Below are 24,566 nucleotides of genomic sequence, written 5' to 3'. Positions count from 1 at the left end.
GTCGTCGAACTGTTCGTGCAGATGGTTGTTGTCTTGCAAACGTCCCCATCTGTTGACTCAAGGATCGAGACGTGGCTGGACGATTCGTTACAGCCATGAGGATAAGATGCCTGTCATCTCGACTGCTAGTGATACGAGGTCACTGGGATCCAGCACGGCGTTCCGTATTACCCTCCTGAACCCACCGATTCCATATTCTGCAAACAGTCACTGGATCTCGACCAACGCAGCAGCAATGTCGCGATACGATAAACCGCAATCGCGATAGGCTACAATCCGACCTTTATCTAAGCCGGAAACGTGATGGTACGCATTTCTCCTCCTTACACGAGGCATCACAACGTTTCACCAGGCAACGCCGGTCAACTGCTGTTTGTGTATGAGAAATCGGTTGGAAACTTTCCTCATGTCACCATATTGTAGGTGTCGCAACCGGCGCCATCCTTGTGTGAATGGTCTAAAAAGCTAATGATTTGCATATCACAGCATCTTCTTCCTGTCGGTTAATTTTCGCGTCTGTAGCATGTCATCTTCGTGGTGTAGCAATTTTAATGGCCAGTATTGTATAACGCCGTTGCCAAAAAAAGGGCGGTGACCAGAGAGATACACTCTCACAATACCCAGAGTTCGCAAGGGACGTCAGCGCGGACAATCCGCTCTCTGTTTGACCGCGCTTACACAATTTAAACTTCTTAATAATTTCACATAATTTATACTGTTTGTCGATATTCTGAAAGATAAAATGGAAAAATGCAGGACTACTGTGATTTTAAAAGAAGCAAAAATACGGAAAGGACCCAAACAGCGTGGTAGCTGTAGACCTTAACCGCTGCGACACACTCACTTGGGACAGGGCTAACGTTACGCGTATTACAGCGCGCACTGAGCACCAAAATCAATTTTTTCGGAGGCCCTTCGCTAAAAATGCGGATAGCCTCTTACTCAGGGAATGTCCCTCTACAACATATCCGAGACCCATCAAAATCCGTTATTCACACTTAAGACGGTCCCCTTGTAAGTCGCATTATACACGGTCCAGTGACATCAGCGTGATCACCGCCTATGTTCGACGTCAACGTGTAGTAACCACTCACACACGGTAGGTGGCAGCACTAGCAATCGAGGACGTATGCAACGTGTCGTCGGTACGCGGAAAACAGTACAGTCGAAGAAACGGGCAATTTATCTGACGCCGAGAAGGGTATGATCATTGGCTTTCGGGTCAAAGATGGAAACATTTTCCAAACGGCAAAGTTTGTAAACTGTTGTTCATGCACTGCCGTGAAGTATACCGTGCATGGCAAAATGGCGCCGGTGCCGAGGTAACTGTGGCGCACTACGAGACACAGACGACAAGGGTGAGCGACGACTGCAGATACGTGTACAGGTGAATAGACGTGCTACTGTTTAGCAATTGACCGTGCAAATGAGTCAGAGGCTATTAGCAGTGCCTCCTCAACGACCATTCAGCGTATGGGCCTCCGCAGCTAGCGCCTGATTCAAGCACCCATGCAGACTGATGTTCATCGGCGACGAAGGCTGGACTTTGCACACCAGTATCCCAACTGGACTTCCACCGAGTGGCGACAGGTGACCTTTCCGGATGATTCACGTTTTTGCTCCATCGGGCAGATGACCATTGCATGCACCTTGTAGAACTTCTAAATTCAGACACTCTGCAACAATCGTCGGAGGACGAAGTGTTATCGTCTGAGGGATGCCACAGAATTCTCTGGGTAATCTCGTCGTTCAAGAAGGTACTACGGCTCATCGCAAATGTGCATCTATCGCTGGGGACGATGTCCCTACATGCAGTTTGTTTTTGCTCGGCACGATGTCATCTACCAGCAGGACACAGCTCGCAGTGTGCGTGTGTGCTTTGAAGAGGACCAGAATGTGATAACCGTACTCCCCTGGCCCCATAATCTACAATCTGTGAGGCCATGTCGATCGATCTGTACGTGCCATGGACCCTCAACAGAGAAACCAAACGCACATGGCCACAGCACTAAAGTCGACATGGCTGCATATCCCGGTTGGTATCTTCCAGAACCTCGTTGACCCTCCTCCTCCACGTCTTACAGCGGTCCCCTCCGCAGAAGATGAGAAACCAAACGCACGTGGCCACAGCACTAAAGTCGACACGGCTGCATATCCCGGTTGGTATCTTCCAGAACCTCGTTGACCCTCCTCCTCCACGTCTTACAGCGGTCCCCTCCGCAGAAGATGGGCTATTCAGGCTTTTGACAAGTGGTCACGTTAATGAGACTGGACAGTGTACGTCGCTTCCTGATGGGCCGTCGTTGTGAAAAGCTCACTTCCATAAGTGAGTAAGTTCCAGAAAGAGGACAACTCCGTGCCGCTATACATCTTCGTATCTAAGCAAGCATACGTGTGTGGTGCTCTAATCTATAGCGGATGATTCAGCTGCTCGTAACAACGGGTTTTATGCAACCAAATACCATGTTCGAGATTTTTATACTCTCTCGGTCACTACACAGAAGCTATTAGTACTAGAGAAAAAATTAACAAGAACTTTTACAGGAAATGTAATGTAGTTAAATTTTGTACTGGCATACGTTTTCGCCGGAGGCTGTAGTTTTGGAATTATTCAAGGAAAACATATAAAAGTAACCTTCAAACGGATTTTTCTTGAATAACTCGAAAAGCACCCAGCTGAAACCAGTGCATATTTTAACTACATTAAATTTCCTGCAAAAAGAGGTCTCGTTCATTTTTTTTTTCAAGAAACATATACAGGGTGTTTCAAAAATGACAGGTATATTTGAAACGGCAATAAAAACTAAACGAGCAGCGATAGAAATACACCGTTTGTTGCAATATGCTTGGGACAACAGTACATTTTCAGGCGGACAAACTTTCGAAATTACAGTAGTTACAATTTTCAACAACAGATGGCGCTGCAAGTGATGTGAAAGATATAGAAAACAACGCAGTCTGTGGGTGCGCCATTCTGTACGTCGTCTTTCTGCTGTAAGCGTGTGCTGTTCACAACGTGCAAGTGTGCTGTAGACAACATGGTTTATTCCTTAGAACAGAGGATTTTTCTGGTGTTGGACTTCCACCGCCTAGAACACAGTGTTGTTGCAACAAGACGAAGTTTTGAACAGAGGTTTAATGTAACCAAAGGACTGAAAAGCGATACAATAAAGGATCTGTTTGAAAAATTTTAACGGACTGGGAACGTGACGGATGAATGTGCTGGAAAGGTAGGGCGACCGCGTACGGCAACCACAGAGGGCAACGCGCAGCTAGTGCAGCAGGTGATCCAACAGCGGCCTCGGGTTTCCGTTCGCTGTGTTGCAGCTGCCGTCCAAATGACGCCAACGTCCACGTATCGTTTCATGCGCCAGAGTTTACACCTCTATCCATACAAAATTCAAACGCGGCAACCCCTCAGCGCCGCTACCATTGCTGCACGAGAGACATTCGCTAACGATATAATGCACAGGATTGATGACGGCGATATGCATGTGGGCAGCATTTGGTTTACTGACGAAGCTTATTTGTACCTGGACGGCTTCGTCAATAAACAGAACTGGCGCATATGGGGAACCGAAAATCCCCATGTTGCAGTCCCATCGTCCCTGCATCCTCAAAAAGTACTGGTCTGGGCCGCCATTTCTTCCAAAGGAATCATTGGCCCATTTTTCAGATCCGAAACGATTACTGCATCACGCTATCTGGACATTCTTCGTAAATTTGTGGCGGTACAAACTGCCTTAGACGACACTGCGAACACCTCGTGGTTTATGCAAGATGGTGCCCGGCCACATCGCACGGCCGACGTCTTTAATTTCCTGAATGAATATTTCGATGATCGTGTGATTGCTTTGGGCTATCCGAAACATACAGGAGGCGGCGTGGATTGGCCTCCCTATTCGCCAGACATGAACCCCTGTGACTTCTTTCTGTGGGGACACTTGAAAGACCAGGTGTACCGCCAGAATCTAGAAACAATTGAACAGCTGAAGCAGTACATCTCATCTGCATGTGAAGCCATTCCGCCAGACTACGCCATATTATTGCTACACATGGTGGATATGTGGAAAATATCGTACTATAGAGTTTCCCAGACCACAGCGCCATCTGTTGTTGAAAATTGTAACTACTGTAATTTCGAAAGTTTGTCTGCCTGAAAATGTACTGTTGTCCCAAGCATATTGCAACAAACGGTGTATTTCTATCGCTGCTCGTTTAGTTTTTATTGCCATTTCAAATATACCGGTCATTTTTGAAACACCCTGTAAGTGTGACCTTCAAACGGATTTCTCTTGAATAGCTCGAAAATCATCCAGCGGCAAAGGAAACCAGTGTGTATTTTAACTACATTAAATTTCCTATAGATTTTTCTGTAGACTAATAGTTTTCACGTAGTGAGCGAGAGGATGTGCCCACCAGGTTAGCCAAGAGCGCTAATGTGTTGCTTCCTGGAGTCGGGTAGCGCGCCGGCCCAGAATCGAATCCGCCCGGCGGTTTACCGACGTCGGTCGGTGTGCCGGCCAGCCTGGATCTGGTTTTTAGGCGGTTTTCCACATCACGCTAGGTGAATACCGGGCTAGTCCCCACGTCCCACCCCCAGTTACACGACTCGCAGACATCTGAACAAGCTCGCACTATTCTATAAATTCCACTAGACGCAGACACCAGGGGGTACACTAATCCCGTCCAGGGGGGTGGGGGGGTTACGGGATGGCGGCAGGAAGGGCACCCGGCCACCCCTGTCCACTAACCTTGCCAAATCCGTTTCTAACAAAACCGACCCTGCGTCAGCGCGGGACGTGGCACCAGTGAAAGAAAGAAAGAGTGAGCGAGAGAATGTGGCTATCCACAAGTGGTTTGTGAAGGGGAGGGTTGTATAAGACCTATAGGTAGATGCAGCTGAATCACCATTTACGTGTCTTCGAAGGTCAGACATTGTTACGTGCTCCCTGGCGTTCGGAATATGGACTTCTTCGAAACTAGTCCACAGTTATAGAAAGAGAGAGGCATTTCTATCTTATCACAGGTTGTTGTTTACGTTATCCTAATTCACTGTTAGGCACAATTCCAACAATACAGTCCGTTTTTATTAGATCGGATTTTGCTGTAAGGCATCACCACCTCAAGTACTTTCACCAAAACGAAAGTCAGTAAAGGTAACATGTGGATGGTAACGTAATTTCCAGTGTGAAAATCCGTCAGATGATGAACCTGTCGCTTTGAAATTCTTAACGGTGCTGTTTGTTGTCAATAAGTAACATTGGAATTGACGCGGTTTGAAAACCGAAAAGATTTTATCCAGTTATGCCGCCGTGAAAGACTGCTAGAACAAATAAGTAGCATTATTAGAGATGTGTAGTTGCTATGTTCACTTTATTGTAAGATTAAAATGTAGTTTCACGCAGCCACAGTCTCACCATGTTCATTTTATGCAAAACAGCATGAACAGAATGACTCTTATATTGTGTAATACAGTGCTGAAGCTTTCATCGTAGAGACACTGGCGGGACACTTACACAAAACCCCCTAGCGTCCACAGACTCTCGCGTTAGTATGGGACGTGCGGCGGCGCGCTTTTAAGTCCTTGTGCAGATCATTTTTGTTCCTGGTATTGTATGTATGAACTGAGTTGTTTGTTGGAAAAAGAGATACATAATTTAGGACAAATTTCATTAAGGAGTAAATATACTGGGAGGCAGTAGTAAGTATGCCCAGTTCTTTGAAGAGGTTTCTGCAGGACGCCCGTGAATTTACTCCACAAATAATACGTATTACACGCTTTTGGACTCTGAAAACTTTTGTTTGACTTGAAGATTTACCCCAAAATATTATAACATATGACATTATGGAATGAAAGTAGCCAAAGTATGCAAGCTTTTTCATTTTTATGTTGCCTACGTCTGCTAACACTCGAATTGCAAATACAGATTTGTTACGGCGTTTCTGCAGTTCTGTGGTGTGCTCCTCCCAGCTTAATTTATTATCAAGTAGTAATCCCAGGAATTTAAGACTGTCAACCTCGTATGTATGGTTCCATTTTTTTCCCCCTACTTCTTTTCCGCTTGTGCACGCAATGCAATTGCGGTACGTGCAACTGCTGCGGTTAATAACAAGTTGTTGTCAACCATCTTGAACTTTGACGAAAAATTTGATGACAGTGTAATACCCCTTCTAGCGCTACGTCAAAGATCTTTGTCAAATATATTTGACGGATTATTTGATCAAATCTTTGATCAAATCTTTGACAAAGAAATTTGATAGTGTAATACCGGCCTATACGGCGCTGCACCTCAGATGGTAGGCATAAGGTCTACGCAGCTGGCTCCGGCTCCTGCACAGGTGGGCGGACAACGGGATGGAGTGACCGGCGGGTGCGGCCGGCTCAGGCGTAGGACAGGGGAGCGGCGGAGCGGCCGACCTGTTGATTAATGGAGCGGCGGCCGTGTAATGCCTTTAATGAGATGGACGCCTCTGGGAGGAGAGCCTGCAGTGACGCCACGCGCCGCTTACCGAGTTCTTAATCACGGGGCTGTGCCGGGCCGCGCGCACCCCGCTTTACACGTTCCGCTCACAGTTATGCCGGAGCCGTGACCCAGCCCCGAGTTTCCACGCTTAAATTCAGTTTACGTACGGGACTTGGTTCTCCGTCAATGTATACTCTACACAAGACAACATACGAGGATTGTTTGATCAATCTGATAAAAGAAAGCAAGAAAAATGTTTGTTTCGTAAATAACTCACCTTGCTTCGTGACATAGTCTCCTGCGGTGACTAATTACGGCAAGAAAGGAAGAATGAATTGATTGTTGGTGTTAACAACGACCATTCTCCTTTACCTCCTCTGCATTACTGCAGATGACGTGTCACTGCGCACATTTGTTCTGTGCATCCATTACACGTGAGGCGCCCAGTTGTTTCAAAAATGGTTCAAATGGCTCTGAGCACTATGGGACTCAACTGCTGTGGTCATCAGTACCCTAGAACTTAGAACTACTTAAACCTAACTAAGCTAAGGGCATCACACACACCCATGCCCGAGGCAGGATTCGAACCTGCGACCGTAGCAGCAGCGCGGTTCCGGACTGGAGCGCCTAGAACCGCACGGCCACCGCGGCCGGCGCCTAGTTGTTTCCACTGCACTGTGTGGAATACGAAGGTTCTGTTATAGTTCACTAACCTGCTGTCTTCAAGTTGATGTCCCCAGCGCAGAAAACAGCACGCAGGTCGTAGGTTCTGTATCTTGAGGCTGAAACTGACTTTTAGCGAGGTTCTGATCTGAAATAATGTATCACTTCTTTGGGATGCCACTCGTGTATTTTAATGTAGCCACACGAGAAGACTACATGATCTTAATACAACACCTTCTGGTACAGCAAAGTACATGATCAGACACAATGTTTACGAAAATGTATCTACACTATTTGTGGCACGTGTCTGTGTCTCATGACTACCGGAGTGAATCTTTTAATACAGAATACTGGCAAACACATCCTACGACAGACAACATGTCTGTTCTTCTCGACTGTCTAATCCAGAGTGACGAACAGCCCGAAACACTTCGCGCGTCATACCAGAAAAAGGCGTGACCCGAACGCCTCCGAAGTGCTTCGCCTGTAATTTCGTCAGTCTTTTGTTTTTGATTTAAATTGTTTTTAATAATTCTAAAATGACTGACAGCTGTTTGATATTTATATTAAAAATTGAGCTCATTGCAATGACTAGTTTAACTAATAATAATAACTATACATTAACGTTTTCGCGCCCTTGCGCCGAACACAGCAGCCAATCACAGAGGCCTGCCGCCGTGGGCGAGAGGTTCTAGGCGCTACAGTCTGGAACCGCGCGACCGCTACGGTCGCAGGTTCGAATCCTGACTCGGGCATGGGTGTGTGTGATGTCCTTACGTTACTTAGGTTTAAGTAGTTCTACGTTCTAGGGGAATTATGACCCATAGTGCTCACAGCCATTTTGAACCAATCACCGAGCAGTAGCATTATGCAGGAGGACTTTCTCACGGGAATGGTACCGAATCTGTCACAGGTACCTCACACCTCATTTCGTCAGCTATATACTTCTTACATCTTCACTGCTCTGGGAACAGCTTCTTGGAGCCTAATATAATGGCTGACTAAGGCAGAAATATTACATGTCACGGGATACCTCCTAATACCGGGTCGCACCACCGTTTGCCCGGCGTAGTGCAGCAGTTCGGCGTGGCAAGGACTCACCAAGGCGTTGGAAGTGCCCTGCAGAAATATTGACCCATCCTGCCTCTGTAGCTGCCCATAATTGCGGAAGTGTAGCCGGTGCAGGATTTTGTGCACGTACTTATCGGTCGATTATGTTCCAAAAACTTTTGATGGAATTCAAGTCGGCCAATCTGGGCGGCCAAATCAACAGCTCCAACAGTCTAGAATGTTGTGCATCTTCATATTTTCGAGGCGCAAATACTGATCCATAAAATTTCTGGCTTGCAGCCGCATAAATTTGACTTCTTCTAATATTTCGGCTGAATACCGTCCAGCCATCTTCAGAGTTAGCCGAGGTTACTGACTCTCCAGAAGTTGCTATGTCATTTTAAAGCCGTGGACCGCACCACTGCGCATGCGCCCAGATGCACACAAGGCCCCAGAGACTTTAATCGGCGGCAAAGACGTATGGCATATGAATGGAAATAGATTTATGGCTGCGCAGTCGATCCACACGGTGATATCGATGTATCGCAGCGAGCTGCACCGTCAAGATGGTTCACATGGCTCTGAGCACTATGGGACTTTACTTCTGAGGTCATCAGTCCCATGGAACTTAGAACTACTTAAACCTAACTAACCTAAGGACGTGACACACATCCATGCCCGAAGCAGGATTCGAACCTGCGACCGTAGTGATCGCGCGGCTCCAGACTGTAGCGCCTAGAACCGCTGGGCCACCCCGGCCGGCGCACCGTCAAGACATCTTTGTGATTTTATTACAGAAATTGCCGGATTCCAAGATTTGTCCAAGCGGAAGCGGCTATCTCTATTAATTAAATTTGTCGCTAAGTGAATTTCAGTTGCTTCCTTCACTACTGAGTGCCTGAAGGATGAAGTCGAGGCTAAAATTTCGATGTTATCGTACACCGTAGAGTGACCAGTGTCAATACAGTGCTCAGCAACCGCAGATTTATGAGGTTGTAAGAGCCGGGTGTACCTGCGGTGCTCTGTGCGTCTCTCCTGGATAGTAAGTGTCGTCTCTCCGATGTATGAACGGCCTGCAAAACACTGTGGGCTTCAAGCTTGCAGATTCCAGTGCCTTCTCCTCGAAGCCCTCCATAAAAGAGTTGGCCACCAAAGGCGAGGTATGTTGACGACACGTTTGAAGTGTGGCCCCATGGTGAAGACAAGGGATTCTTAGATCATCTGAACTACATCCATAGACAAACTGAGTTTACGATAGAAATCGAAAAAGATGGATGCCTTCCATTTTTGGATGTGCTGGTACGGCGTATATATGGCACCTTGGGACAAGCGGTTTATCGAAAACTGACCCATACGGATTTATATTTACGCGCAAATAGCTGCCACCATCCTTCACAGACAATGAGTGCACTCAGAACTCTAGTACACAGAGCACATGTCATTGCCGACTAGAGCAGCCTGGAGGACTAGCTTTTACACATGAGTGGAATTTTGTAAGCCAAGGGGAACTCACAACAGCTGATACATAAGGCGCTACAAATGAAACCAACTGTGGGTATAAGAAAATCAGAAGAAGACAAGGAAAGTTTCAAATCTATGACCTTCTGCCATACGTGGGAAGGCTATCGTCAAAAATATTACGGATCCTCAGTAATCATGAAGTGAAAGTGATTTTTCGCCCTCCACAAAAGACAGCAGCACTCCTGGGTTCCGTTAAAGATGATTTGGTGCTTCGGAAGCCTGGAGTACACAAGATTCCCTGTGAGTGCGGCCGTTCATACGTCGGACATACGACACGTGCTATCCAGGAGAGATGCACAGAGCACCGCAGGTACACCCGGTTCTTACAACCTCATAAATCTGCGGTGGCCGAGAGCTGTATTGACACTGGGCACTCTATGGTGTACGATAACGTCGAAATTTTAACCTCAACTTCATCATCCTGGGACTCAATAGGGAAGGAAGCAATTGAAATTCGCTTGGTGACGAATTTAATTAATATAGATAGTGACTTCAGCTTGGAAAAATCCTGGAATCCGGCAATTTCTGTAATAAAATCACAAAGATGTCTTGACGGTGCAGCTCGCTGCGATACATCGATATCACCGTGTGGATCGACAGCGCAGCCATGACTCTATTTCCATTCATATGCCATACGTCTTCGCCGCCGATTAAAGTCTCTGGGGCCTTGTGTGTATCTGGGCGCATGCGCAGTGGTGCGGTCCACGGCTTTAAAAGGACGAAGCAAGTGCTGGAGCGTCAGCTCGGCTCACTCTGAAGATGGCTGGACGGTATTCAGCCGAATTATTAGAAGTCAGATTTATGCGGCTGCACGCCCGAAATTTTATGGATCCGTCTAGAATGTTCTTCAAACCAATTTCGTACCACTGCGGCCCGGTGACATTGCGCATTGTCATCCATAAAAATGCCATCGATATGTGGCTGCAAATGGTCTCCTAAGTATCCGAACATAGCCATATCCACCATAATCATTTTCATTCCATGTACGCACAGCCCACTCCACTATGTAGCCACCACCAACTTGCACAGTATTGACAACCTGAGTCCACAATTTCGTGTGGTTTGCACCAAACTCAGACGCTACCTCTGACCAACTTAAATCTGGACTCATCTGTCCTGGCCACGGGTTTCCAGTCCTCTGCGGTCCAGATCATATGCTCACGAACCCAGGGGAGGTACTGAAGGTGATGTCGTGCTGCTAACAAAGGCACACACGTCAGTCTCTGCTGCCACAGACCATTTACGCCAGATTTTCCCGCACTGTTCTAACGGATAGGTTCGTCGTAGGTCTCACGTTGATGTTTGCTGCTATTTTACGTAGGGTTGATTGTCTGTTAGCACTGCTATATGCCGGCCGCGGTGGTCTCGCGGTTCTAGGCGCGCAGACCGGAACCGTGCGACCGCTACGGTCGCAGGTTCGAATCCTGCCTCGGGCATGGATGTGTGTGATGTCCTTAGGTTAGTTAGGTTTAAGTAGTTCTAAGTTCTAGGGGACTGATGACCACAGCAGTTGAGTCCCATAGTGCTCAGAGCCATTTGAACCATTTTTTGAACCACTGCTATATCTATGCAATAGCCGGTGCTTTCGGTCGTTAAGTGAAGGCCGTCGACCACTGCGACGTCCGTGATGTGACGTAATGTAAGTAATGTGCAATTGTCGGCACACTCTTGACACTGTGGATCTCGGGATAGTGAACTCCCTGAAGATATCCGAAATGGAATGTCCCATGCGACTACCTCCAACTAGCATTCCGCGTTCAAAGTCTGTTGATTCACGTCGTGCGGCCATCCTTACGTCGGAAACTTTTTCGCATGAATCACCTGAGCACAAACGATAGACAATGCACTGTCCTTCTATTCCTTATGAAGGCGAGACAGCCGCGATTTTTATATGTAGCTATCGCTATCCCATGACTTTCTGGCGTCTAAGTGTGCACTTGGTCCAGCAAAAATCGTTCAAATGGCTCTAAGCGCTATGGGACTTAACATCTGTGGTCATCAGTCCCCTAGAACTAGAACTACTTAAACCTAACTAACCTAAGGAGGCAGGATTCAAACCTGCGACCTTAGCAGCCGCGTGGTTCCGGACTGAAGCGCCTAGAACCGCTCGCACACGGCGGCCGGCCTTGGTCCAGCAATCCTCCAGCTTTTTCATCCCATGGTAAACAATTGTTCTGTCAAAATCTACATAATACTCGTTGACTGCAACTATCGGTTCCTAGTTTGATGGAAATTTCTTCAAAGCAAGTGAAAGATTCAAGTTTGGTTCAAAATGGCTGTGAGCACTATGGGACTTAACATCTGTGGTCATCACTCCCCTAGAACTTAGAACTACTTAAACCTAACTAAACTAAGGACATCACACACATCCATGCCCGAGGCAGGATTCGAACCTGCGACCGTAGCGGTCACGCGGTTCCAGACTGAAGCGCCTAGAACCGCACGGCCACACCGGCCGGCAATTCAAGTTTGGGAACAGGAAGAAGCCGCTTGGGACTAACTCTGGCGAATGGGATGTATGAGGAACCAGTTCAGATCCTAATTCATGCACATTCACCATCGTTATCGCTCATGTGTGTTATGCTGAACGATCCTGGTGAAAGAACACTATTATGCGTGCCAACCTTAGTATTCCTTTAGCCAACGCAAGTTTCAAAAGATCCAGTACGAAACATATGCTGTCCAGCTATGGTTCTGCCTTTTATCAAGTAATCTGTAATCTGCGAAGATTACTCCTTGTAAATTCAAAAAACAAAGAAAAAGTTCAAATGGCTCTGAGCACTATGGGACCTGACATTTGAGGTCATCAGTCCCCTAGAATTTAGAATTACTTAAACCTAACTAACCTAAGTACATCACACACGTCCATGCCCAAGGCAGGATTCGAACCTGCGACCGTAGCGGTAGCGCGGTTCCCGACTGAAGCACCTAAAACCGCTCGGCCACACCGGCCGGCAAAGAAAAGGTCTTTTTCTTCATAAATTCCTTTTCTCCAGCCTTTATCCATCGTTTTGATTCCTGTTTTAAATTTCGTGTGTAATAATTGATCCAGATTTCATCAACAGTCAGAAATCGACACAGAAGGTGTTGCAGAGTGCGATAAAGCAGCGCCAGACGTTGTGTTGAAATGTTATGCCGGGCGCACCTTTGGTCCAACTGCGACCAACTACGGCGTCCACCTTGCAACAGCTGCTTCATAGCCAATTCTCCATGCAGGTTATTATACTCTCGCTCAGCTGAGATGCCTACTGTCTCAGCGATCTCATTAATTTTTATTCGGCGGTCTTGCTATCATGGATTTTGTTCACCGTTTTCTTTGTGGTGACCTCAATTGGCTGGCTGGAGCATTCTTTCTCTTCATCGCTTGTCCGACAACGATCAAATTCATTAATTCAAAAGTAAAGGGTGTTCAGTGATGGGTCAGAGCCTTCATGAACTGTGGTATCATACAGAGACCACGATGCCACGCAAAAGATTGAAACTCAATTCGATCCACAGACATTGGCGAGAGATTTCAGCAATCCACAACGACGTATGGTTGGCTCTCCAGAAGACACGTCCCCTATTTGCACAGCAGCGCCCTCACACGGAGGTCAATATAGTGTCGAGCTAGGAAGAGCTCTGCCCCAGTTAGAGACATCAGCTACAGCAGTCATCATCATCGAGTGGGACAATGACAGTTACAGTTTGGATGAAACGTATTTCGTATATGATACATTTTGTTCTGAAAGACGACAGTGTGTTAATTGTTCATGAAGTGTACCTTTGCTTTTCAATGACCAGTTGTAAATTATCCAGTAATCCTGTGGCAAGGAAAAGTGTCAAAGTTAAGTATATATACGAAGACAGTAACTTGTTCTCGAAAGAACAGTTACTGTTGATGACCGTGCAGCTTTTCCCTGGAATGAGGTACTGTCTTCGTATATATAGTTAAAGGCTACCCAGCCATTGACCTTCGTCTGTGCGAATGCGCACAGGCTGCCCAAACTCTTACGGGAATCGCCAAAGCGTGCGCGAGTAATGAGTGGGTGGGCAAATGTCTATAATGTACAATACATATGTAGAATTGTGGACAGTTGGGAATGTGAGTCTCACGGGAAGCGTGCAAGGGATAAGTCCCTGCAGTCGCGCTATTCATCTGTGTCCTCGGTGGCTCAGATGGATAGAGCGTCTGCGATGCAAGCAGGAGATCCCGGGTTCGAGTCCCGGTCGGGGCACACATTTTCAGCTGTCCACATCGAGGTATATCAACAACACCTGTCGGCAGCTGAGGTTGTCAGTTAGTCATCATTTATTCCAGGGAAAAGCTGCACGGTCATCAACAGTAACTGTTCTTTCGAGAACAAGTTACTGTCTTCGTATATATAGTTAAAGGCTACCCAGCCATTGACCGTCGTCTGTGCGAATGCGCACAGGCTGCCCAAACTCTTACGGGAATCGCCAAAGCGTGCGCGAGTAATAAGTGGGTGGGCAAATGTCTATAAGGTACAAAACATATGTAGAATTGTGGACAGTTGGGAATGTGAGTCTCACGGGAAGCGTGCAAGGGATAAGTCCCTGCAGTCGCGCTATTCATCTGTGTCTTCGGTGGCTCAGATGGATAGAGCGTCTGCGATGTAAGCAGGAGATCCCGGGTTCGAGTCCCGGTCGGGGCACACATTTTCAGCTGTCCACATCGAGGTATATCAACAACACCTGTCGGCAGCTGAGGTTGTCACTCATCATTTATTCAAAGTTAAGTCTTGTATTAATTTATGTAATGAAATTAATTAATATTCCATGTATTCTAGTTTGATGAAGCTTCTCGTGAGCAATCGAAGAACCCACAGTCGTGGATACAAAAAATAATTTTGCTCGGTCACAACATGAACTTCATTCAGTTCACAATCTGTATGTGGTAGTCCCAACCATCATATGAAAATGTTTAGTAACAGAACGGAAATCGATTATTTCTATTTTCAATCGCAGTCGACACATTGACAAATTCATACTTCTGTCAACAATGAACTATTGCTGTACATTGTTCAAATTTTTCATACGAACTTAAGAATAATCAAACTTACCAATCATGAAGGTACAACAGAAATGTTATGTTCTTTCATGGAAATTTACGAGACTTATCATAACATCCCCGTATCTTCGTCAGTTCTGTTTAAAAACTTAAATTCCGCCCTCCTTTTCAATGCAACGTCTGCATTGTTAAAATGGAGATCCGAAGTTGGATAATAGCGAAATATAATCGGGAATAGTGAGAAATGGATGAAAAACAGTCGAACAGCACGCAAGATCCATCAGCACTTCCCTGTGTACCATAACCCCCTTTCTGCGTAATTGTTGTCAGTGTTGGATTAATTTAGTTATTCCGTATAAGTCAGTGCAGGTTGCTACGTGCGGTTTGAAATACGCGCGCGGGGTCGGCCGCAACCTACAGCGATGGTAATGTAACGTACTGTACCAGTTCAAATTCTGCATATTGTTTTTGGGAACGACACGTATATTTTGAACGTGAGTAAATGCGTCTTAAATACACATAGCGTGACATAATCTCAATACGCAGACAAAAAGTTACTTATTATTAATGGAAATGTTACGCTCTCTTTCAACCAATGACAACGTAAACGTAACCTGCAACTAACCCAGGGATAATATAGAGCATGAAATGGTTTCTTTTCCCAGCAAAATAATCTAATTTTACATATAATGAAAGGATGGTACAAACACCTGCGTATTATTAAAATAATTAGAAAGAATTTCTTTAACTCTATCTCTTTAAGAATTGAGTTAATTTTTAATCCTTTGAATGAACTGAAAATATTTTAAACCAGAGGTGAAGCCTCATCTAGTCTCTGAATAAATTTCGTAATCAAAAATATGAACTAGCTTTAATATTGAAAACTGACTGTAAAATTCATAAAAACACTTAGAATTATTTTCCTTTGCAAATGAGGCTCGCAAACACTGAAATATTTTTTAGTACACGTAATGGCGGACTCAGCGCCACCGAAACAGTCGAAGCCAGATGGGCCATCGACAGCAAGTATCTTTAAATAAATTTCACGTAGAGAAAGAGGTAGTTTTGAAAGGAAACATTCACTTAACATTACAGGCAACGAGTTATACATCCATGGACCCACAGCCGAGAAAGAACAAACAGGTGAAAAACAGAGAACAAACAGGGGCGAGCAGCATGGCTCATTTGTATATATATTACACTTGAAGTTTCATCCTTTCGCGGAACGCATTGAAATACAGTACTTTTTAATGGAAATTATTTACAAAATTTGTCACCAAATATTATTACACTCGAGAAAATGACTTCATTACAGATATTATTTTCTTATTCTGCATTATCTTTCCATCAGTTGAATAAATCGCGTCATACATTGGATAGGCTTCCAGTTGACGCCACACCTGGCGTCAGAAGTTTTGCTGCCTGATTAGCGAGCCGGCCGCGGTGGCCGTGCGGTTCTGGCGCTGCAGTCCGGAACCGTGGGACTGCTACGGTCGCAGGTTCGAGTCCTGCCTCGGGCGTGGGTGTGTGTGATGTCCTTAGGTTAGTTAGGTTTAAGTACTTCTAAGTTATAGGGGACTTATGACCTAAGATGTTGAGTCCCATAGTGCTCAGAGCCATTTGAACCTGATTAGCGATGTAGCACCCTATGCTTCGTGACAGACGGGTAATGAAATTTTGTGCACTGCATTTATAAATGCTGCCATGTTTGGATAGTTGTCTAGAGTGTGTGATCCCTTGGTGAGTTCACAACTTCGCAGCACAATGACGACGTATGAAGCGTATTTTGTGTGGTAGAATCCTTTGACGCGCTGTGGCGAGCGACAGAGTTTCATTTCAAGGCTTCTTGACTATTCCAAGACACAGTTTTGTGTGTAAGTCAAAGGTGGAACAAAAATAATCACTCCACAACATGACATAAGCATTGCTTTAATTGCCCTGTGAAAACTAAAGATTTCTACAAGAAATGTACCGGCAGAGCCTACAGAAATTTCATTGTCCTTTAGCACTACTTTCAACAAGCTCGCTTTGTGAGGATATGTAGCAAAAGATTTCGTTAATGCTATCTAGCTTCATAATGTTAATTATGTGACATGATTAATGAATTTTCATAGTGAAATAAATAAGGCAAAATAAACATGTTCCTATGTCACATGTAATTCATTGCAAGCTAATAAATAAAGTAAATACAATATGTGGACCAGTCAGATCACAAGGTAAGTACTACACAGATGGAAAGTGGAATATGGTGCCTATTATCGCGCCAAATGAGAACTCAGAGTCATAGAGAGTAATTAAGTAATAAGTTGTTGACAACTCAAGAATAAACCTCCACAGACGTGAAATGTCTAGATAAGGTGAAACCCAATGGCATTTTCGCAAATGTTTGTATCTTTCCATTTTAACAGAATGTCATTCTGAATAATAATTCTAGGTAGAACGAAAATAGTGACAAAGAAATTCCATCTAATTGTGGCGAACTGTATACGTATTTCGCATAACTGAATAAACATAAATGGTCCTGAAGAATTAATGGACAGACCACGACATGAACCCAGATTCCTCAATTTCGCAACATCTTTTACCAACAATAAGTCGCAGGTTTCGACGAAACTCTACGCTTATATGAAGGGCTTATTTCAATAGTGGTACAAGTCAATTTTTGTTCATTCTGAGTCCGCAGCTCGTGGTCGTGTTCCGGCACTCGGCCAGTGCACATCGCGCGGTGACGGGCGGTCGCGCGGGCCAGTGTTTACGTGGCGAGCAGTGCTGAGGTGGAGAGCTGAGCAGCGAGTGCGAGCGCTGTTAACGTTTCTTTCTGTATAACTGTTGTAAGTAAGATGTCGACAATTAACAGAGCGAACAGCGTTCAGTGTGTTTTCGATCGCGCTGCCTTGCGACCGACGGCTTTTGAAATTCACGAGTGGATCTTTGAGCATCTGAAATTGCCTGAAGATATAGTCGACACGTTCCAGTTGGACTTTGTGCAGTACTCGTTATTTATCAAATTTATTTCGAGTGACACTTATGAGAAATTCGTTGAGGAGCATGCTGGTGTGAGACCATTTCGTCATAATGATGGCAGTATTAGTAATGTCCAAATCGTGCCTTCGGGATACGGAGTGAGAACCGTCAGGGTATTTAATGTGCTACCTGAGTGCCCTAATGACCTTATTGCACGTTCTCTGTCGCTGTACGGCGCTGTTTTGTCAGTTACAAATGAAAAATGGTCGAGTGCATATCGCTACCAAGTTAACAGCGGGGTGCGAAGTGTACGTGTAGACTTAAAAGAGCATATACCTTCGTATGTTGTCATTGGCGGCTGTCGTGCACAGGTAACTTACATTGGACAACCCCCTACCTGTTCGATCTGCCATTCAACAGAACATCTGCGGATGAACTGTACACGTCGACGTCCATTTCAACTTCCACGGGAACGTCCTGCAGACGGTAGTGAAAAGCTTGTTCCGCTATTGAGTGAGGTAGTCGCGGGGACTGTACCACCACCCCGGCAGCCGGAACGTGTTAGCGAGGCGGAGATGCCAGTTCAGGTGGAATGCAGTGCCAAAGACATTCGCGGTAGGACGGACGTCGATTCGGCACCGTCATCCTCACCGGGGCAGTTACCGCTGGATAGCAACGATGCGCCAGCCACCTCTGCAACTAAGCCGTGTGAGATACAGGAGCGGGTGCAGATCAGTTTGCCTGAACCACCCCTATCGGTAGAGACTGCAGCAGAAACGAAGAAAGGCCGCCGAAGGAGAAGCAAAGGGAATAGTAGCAAAGAGGAAAAGTCGGATGATTTGAGACCCGTACACATGTCAGAAAGTGGCAGCGAGACTGAACCTCAATCTTCTTGCTCCGTGCGCTGCGAGGACACCGCGAGGACACCGCGAGGCAAGACCGCATCCGTGAACAAACCAAACACCTGAAGGCACTACTGAGCGCTGAGAGGGAACAGAGCACCGTAACGGCTAAGAGGAAGAGCGAACGGAGTAGCGAGCAGCTGCAGCAGCGCTCCAGCAGGAACTCGATGACGTCAGTCGCAGCCCCGCGTGGTGGCCAGGCGGATGCGGCCACGCTGACAGACTCAGCCGGCGGTGGCGGGCAGGGCGGCGCGCGCACCGCGAAGCACCCCGACAGCAACGAGCCGTGGTGGCAGCAGAACGAGGAGATGCAGCAGTAGCTGCTCTCGCGTATGACCATCGCGCTGCGACATTTCCACTCCCTGACCCGTTATTGGTTTTGACATTTCGTTTCGTACTCCAGACGTTCCCGACGAGTTTTTGTTCAAAGCCGTCGAGAAGGACGATCCAACATTCAGAGCTCATTGTCCTTTGAACCATCATGTGCGATAGCCAAACCTACAACGTTACCACACTTAACGTCAATAGAATTCAAAGTGCGGTGAAACTCCGTTCGCTAACTGATTCCTTGTATGGTACCAGCGTTGACATTGCCCTCCTACAGGAGGTAGTTACAGTCTTAGAAGTGCCCGGTTACGTTCTCATTGATAACATCAATCTCCTGGATGCTGTAGGCACTGCCATACTTCTGCGCGACGGTATCCCATTTACGGATGTGCAGCGGCTGCCTAGTGGTCGTGGCATTTCTCTTCGAGTGAATGGTGTGCAGATTGTTAACGTGTACGCCCCCTCAGGTAGCACTCATAAGAGAGATCGTTCAAAATTTTATAAAAACGAGGTTCCCATTCTTCGTAGCGCTTATCGTGCACATCTCATCCTCGGTGGTGACTTAAATTGTGTGCTTAACGACAGAGACCAAACTCCTAATACGAACAGATGTATCTAACTTGAACATTTAATTCATGGCATGCGTCTTCACGATACATGGCAACAACTGCACGGTGAACGGGTAGCGTACACCTTCGTAACCAGTCATTCTGCCAGTCGGCTGGATAGGATCTATGTGTCCGATGCCCTCCAGCGACACACTGTGAACTGTGACATAGCTCCTGTCAACATCTCCGACCATTGTGCGTATCAGTGTTACCTTAAGCTACAACGCCAGCAAATATACCGCGGGAAAGGCTACTGGAAATTGAATGTCAGCATTCTGCAGGATGCCCAACTTGAAGAGGAGGTGAACATAACGTGGCAACAACTCCAGCGGCAACGACGTCGTTACGATAGCGTTCTCCACTGGTGGATTCAGTGTGCTAAGCCTAAATTACGCCTCACCCTCATGAGCTACGCCCGACAAAAAAGCTATTGGCAGAAACAGACTATTGAGTTTTATTATCGCTGTTTGAGAGAACTGTACAGTCGCTCTAACAATCCTTCTCGCGATATCGACGTAAAGATTAAACGATATAAAGCGAAAATCACGGCGATACAACGCCAATGAATGCAAGGAATCATCGTGCGAGCCCATCCCAAGGACGTTACCGCCGAAGAACGGGCCTCTCTGTACCACATCTGAGAACGACGAAACGGTGTAAAGCCATGTTGATTGAAGCCGTCGTTGATGACGCTGAGAATGCCATCACGAAGCAACGTGACATCATCTCGCACGTCTACGACTATTACAGTCGCCGGCCGAAGTGGCCGTGCGGTTAAAGGCGCTGCAGTCTGGAACCGCAAGACCGCTACGGTCGCAGGTTCGAATCCTGCCTCGGGCATGGATGTTTGTGATGTCCGTAGGTTAGTTAGGTTTAACTAGTTCTAAGTTCTAGTGGACTAATGACCTCAGAAGTTGAGTCCCATAGTGCTCAGAGCCATTTGAACCATTTTTTTGAACTATTGCAGTCAACTTTACAAGAAGCAATCCGTTAATGAACACTCGTGCGACGATTTTCTTAGGACCTTGAGCTGTCGCTTGTCACAACAGGATAATGCAAATCTGCCTTCTCTTTTCACAGAGGACGAAATCCGACTGGCGGTCCACAGTGCAAAGAAAGGGAAGTCCCCAGGATCCGACGGTCTCAGCGCTGAGTTTTACCAGCGTTACTGGAACCTCCTCGGTCCGACACTCCTCGAGATAGTGAATGAACTCTGGCACCTGGAAGTCATACCCAAGGCATTTACGGAAGGTATCATCCTGCCCTTACCGAAAAAAGGGAGCAGCAGGAAGGTCGAAAACATGCGACCCATCACACTCCTGAATGCCGATTTCAAAATCATCACCAGATCGATTAAGCTAAGGATACAAACCGTTATGTACAAGGTTTTGGGCAGTTACCAGTACAGTGCAGTGCCAGGCCGAAGTGCAATCTCAGCTGCCTGCGATTTGAGGGACGTCATCTGTTCATATGCTGAAACCAAAGGACAGGGCGCTCTGATCTTTCTAGATTTTGAGAAGGCTTATGACCGTGTACGTCATGACTTCCTCTTTAAAAGCATGAAGAAACTAGGACTTGGACCTCATCTCATAGAATTAATTCGCAAACTTACTACAAACGCCTCTTCATGGATTCTCATTAATGGTCATTTTACAAAAGAAGTTTCCATTGAGCAATCCATCCGCCAAGGCTGTCCTCTGTCAATGATTTTGTAGGCCATTGCAGTAGAGCCGCTACTGAACAACTTAGCGCATAGCGGGATCGGGATTAGCGTCGAGTCTGTCACTATCCCTTGCATTGCGTATGCTGACGATATATGCGTAACTGTGTCATCATCGCAACAACTTCTGTCAGCGGAAACTCTTTTACAAACATTCACATTTCTTTCAGGAGCAATACTAAATAGAACTAAAACCACAGCTTTGCAGATCGGTGGCGGTATCGGAGACATATCCCATATTACCTGGTGCAAGGTCAAAGATTATCACACAACCGTCGGTGTTACCTTTGAGGCCAAACCAGACAAATTCCTGACGAAGAACTGGTCACACATGCTTAATAAATTACGTGCTGTTTTGATACTTCACTCCGACCGTGACTTGAACATACTACAGAAAGTTAAGACCATCGAGATCGCCATTACGAGCAAGATGAATTATTTGGAGCAAATTCTTCCAATCTCCGACCATCTAGCCAAGAGTATACAACAAGCGTTATGTTGGTTTCTTTTTAGGGGGCACATTTTCAAAGTTCAATTCGATACCTTAACTTTACCTTCTTTCAAAGGTGGCCTTAATCTCATTAAAGTACACAAAAAATGTGTCACCCTGCTCCTAAATCGCATCAGGAAGGAGTTCCGTACCCGGAGGACCAGTATAATCGCAAACCTCATTCAGCGGTGGAAGCCTCATAGCCTTGACCCACCCGTTAATATCGCCGGCATTCCACTTTCTTACCGACATGTGCGACTGTACTACATGGAAATGAGCTACATTCGACACAACATCGTCGATAACGGAAGCCTGACGAACAGGAAGCCTTATGGCCTTCTCATGACAACAAACCACAGGAATCGTCTTGAAGAAAAACATCCACATACACTTTGGAGTATAGTATGGCGGAATGTGCACAGCGACGTGTTACCGTCACGCGTCATAGCCGACTGGTATCTAACAGTCAGCGATAAAGTAGCAACGAATGAAAAGCTACATCAAATTGGCCTTCATCCAACGCCCAACTGTGACGCATGCGGAAGAGTCGATACGCTTCTTCATAGGTTCACGTGCGGACTTGCAGAAGAAATTACTACATTTCTTCGTCAACGATTGTCGGTGATAGACCGTACGACGCCCTGTGGTGTAGACCTTTTAGAGATCATTCAGCCACAAAAACTGAGATATCCACGAGCAAAAAACAACGCTGCAACGTGGATCATGGGCCACACAGCATCGTTTATTATGCAGAATAGGCATGCTACTTTCCTCGACTATTATTCTTACATAGAAATTGAATACTTTAAAATCTACATCTACATCTACATCTATACTCCGCGAGCCACCTTACGGTGTGTGGCGGAGGGTACTTATTGTACCACTATCTGATCCCCCCTTCCCTGTTCCATTCACGAATTGTGCGTGGGAAGAACGACTGCTTGTAAGTCTCCGTATTTGCTCTAATTTCTCGGATCTTTTCGTTGTGATCATTACGCGAGATATATGTGGGCGGTAGTAATATGTTGCCCATCTCTTCCCGGAATGTGCTCTCTCGTAATTTCGATAATAAACCTCTCCGTATTGCGTAACGCCTTTCTTGAAGTGTCCGCCACTGGAGCTTGTTCAGCATCTCCGTAACGCTCTCGCGCTGACTAAATGTCCCCATGACGAATCGCGCTGCTTTTCGCTGGATCATGTCTATCTCTTCTATTAATCCAACCTGGTAAGGGTCCCATACTGATGAGCAATACTCAAGAATCGGACGAACAAGCGTTTTGTAAGCTACTTCTTTCGTCGATGAGTCACATTTTCTTAGAATTCTTCCTATGAATCTCAACCTGGCGCCTGCTTTTCCCACTATTTGTTTTATGTGATCATTCCACTTCAGATCGCTCCGGATAGTAACTCCTAAGTATTTTACGGTCGTTACCGCTTCCAATGATTTACCACCTATGGCATAATCGTACTGGAATGGATTTCTGCCCCTATGTATGCGCATTATATTACATTTATCTACGTTTAGGGAAAGCTGCCAGCTGTCGCACCATTCATTAATCCTCTGCAGGTCTTCCTGGAGTACGTACGAGTCTTCTGATGTTGCTACTTTCTTGTAGACAACCGTGTCATCTGCAAATAGCCTCACGGAGCTACCGATGTTGTCAACTAAGTCATTTATGTATATTGTAAACAATAAAGGTCCTATCACGCTTCCTTGCGGTACTCCCGAAATTACCTCTACATCTGCAGATTTTGAACCGTTAAGAATGACATGTTGTGTTCTTTCTTCTAGGAAATCCTGAATCCAATCACAAACCTGGTCCGATATTCCGTAAGCTCGTATTTTTTTCACTAAACGTAAGTGCGGAACCGTATCAAATGCCTTCCTGAAGTCCAGGAATACGGCATCAATCTGCTCGCCAGTGTCTACGGCACTGTGAATTTCTTGGACAAATAGGGCGAGCTGAGTTTCACATGATCTCTGTTTGCGGAATCCATGTTGGTTATGATGAAGGAGATTTGTATTATCTAAGAACGTCATAATACGAGAACATAAAACATGTTCCATTATTCTACAACAGATTGACGTAAGCGAAATAGGCCTATAATTATTCGCATCTGATTTATGGCCCTTCTTGAAAATGGGAACGACCTGCGCTTTCTTCCAGTCGCTAGGTACTTTACGTTCTTCCAGAGATCTACGATAAATTGCTGATAGAAAGGGGGCAAGTTCTTTAGCATAATCACTGTAGAATCTTACGGGTATCTCGTCTGGTCCGGATGCTTTTCCGCTACTAAGTGATAGCAGTTGTTTTTCAATTCCGATATCGTTTATTTCAATATTTTCCATTTTGGCGTCCGTGCGACGGCTGAAGTCAGGGACCGTGTTACGATTTTCCGCAGTGAAACAGTTTCGGAACACTGAATTCAGTATTTCTGCCTTTCTTCGGTCGTCCTCTGTTTCGGTGCCATCGTGGTCAACGAGTGACTGAATAGGGGATTTAGATCCGCTTACCGATTTTACATATGACCAAAACTTTTTAGGGTTCTTGTTTAGATTGTTTGCCAATGTTTTATGTTCGAATTCGTTGAATGCTTCTCTCATTGCTCTCTTTACGCTCTTTTTCGCTTCGTTCAGCTTTTCCTTATCAGCTATGATTCGACTACTCTTAAACCTATGATGAAGCTTTCTTTGTTTCCGTAGTACCTTTCGTACATGATTGTTATACCACGGTGGATCTTTCCCCTCGCTTTGGACCTTAGTCGGTACGAACTTATCTAAGGCGTACTGGACGATGTTTCTGAATTTTTTCCATTTTGGTTCCACATCCTCTTCCTCAGAA

This window comes from Schistocerca nitens, chromosome 8, assembly GCF_023898315.1.
Source record: "Schistocerca nitens isolate TAMUIC-IGC-003100 chromosome 8, iqSchNite1.1, whole genome shotgun sequence".
NCBI lineage: Eukaryota > Metazoa > Arthropoda > Insecta > Orthoptera > Acrididae > Schistocerca > Schistocerca nitens.
The sequence above is the reverse complement of the archived record's forward strand: the minus strand, read 5'-3'. Positions refer to the sequence as shown.